Here is a 1429-nt window from a genome sequence, read left to right as displayed (position 1 = left end):
TGGCGGTATCGCGTACGGATCGGTCGTGATAATGAACGTCGTGTGCACGTTGTCGCGCGCGGATATCACGATCTCGGTGTCGGTGACACTTGATATATACTAGCCGAAACGGCAGGTGACGGCAGACGAGAGGGAGATGAAGCCGGCCGAGGTTATTTTTTCTCCGAGGTGCGAAGGTGCATCGAGGTGCATCAAGACAGACACGCGATTATTGCCAGGTATGTCGTTATTTTGCTGCTCCGATTACGTTCTTGTGTGTGTGCGTGCGTGTGCGTGTGCGTGGGCGCGTGCGTGTGTGTGTGTGTTTGTGTGTTTTGTTACATATATTATATTTGCGCAAAGTACATACATAATGACGTAATGGCGTTTGCAGAATAGATTTCTAGGCCCAGTTTCACAAGTATCGGTTAACTTTTAATCTTAGATTAACTCACTCTTCGTCTCCTTCTAACGTCCCCCTTTAATTTAAGGTTAAAAGTTAACCGACACTTGTAAAACTGGGCCTAAACCTTTATGTAGCTTTCCGGAACGGATTCTGATCGAAATTTTATCGCTAATTGGCTAATTTTAAATTTATTCATTCCGTTGCGATCATTCTTTAATTTAATCTTATTATAGCGAACCGGAGCGAATCAGCTGGAATTCAGCCAATCAGGTAGCTCGAAGTCTACGTGTGAGAGAGCCCTTAAGGCCTATCCAGACGAACTTGCATATAGGTGCATAAGCATTTGCATAAGGAAATGGATTGGTCCATTTCGTTATGCACATGTAATATACGGACCAATCAATTTTTGTCTGGCTCGACCTTAATCGCCGCTCGATCTGATACGAGCTTAATGTGCGCCACTGTGCACTTTTGATTCGCGTCAGAGGGGACCTAGATTACGTATCTTTTCACGAGGTCGCGAAAATGCGAAAAGTGAGAGAATTCACTAGAGTATCTACTATTTCATTGGTCGAAATCTAGTAAATCTGTTCAGTTTTCGCATTTTCACCTCGTGAAAAGATACGTAACAGGCCCCCCCGCCCCCCGGGTGCAGCAAACGCAACCACCGCCGAAAGCGGAAATATCCGCGCCGCCTGATTGGCTCGTCACGGAGAGGCAGAGAGATTCTCGATATCCGCCGGGACTCGCTTACGTCACATCGCGTCCGGCCGTCGCGATTGGCTCGTCGCTACGGCGGCCCGAAGATTTCAAATCTCCGCCAGTTTTCGGCTGGCGTCGCGATAATCGCTCTTCGCGGAAGGAATCGCGTTCCAAACGTTCGGCTACTTCCTAGCTCGCGCTACTTTTGTCACGCGAGAGCGATCGTGTCTCGCGCGTCGAGAATAATCGCCTTTCGAAGTCCCGCGCGCGTGAATCGTCGTATAAGTTAAAGTAATAGCGTTTTTCTTTGGCAGAACTGGTGCGCACTCAGTGCACATTAAA

Source organism: Temnothorax curvispinosus, unplaced genomic scaffold, assembly GCF_003070985.1.
Source record: "Temnothorax curvispinosus isolate PA1 unplaced genomic scaffold, ASM307098v1 QBEX01012496.1, whole genome shotgun sequence".
Classification (NCBI taxonomy): Eukaryota; Metazoa; Arthropoda; class Insecta; order Hymenoptera; family Formicidae; genus Temnothorax; species Temnothorax curvispinosus.
The sequence above is the reverse complement of the archived record's forward strand: the minus strand, read 5'-3'. Positions refer to the sequence as shown.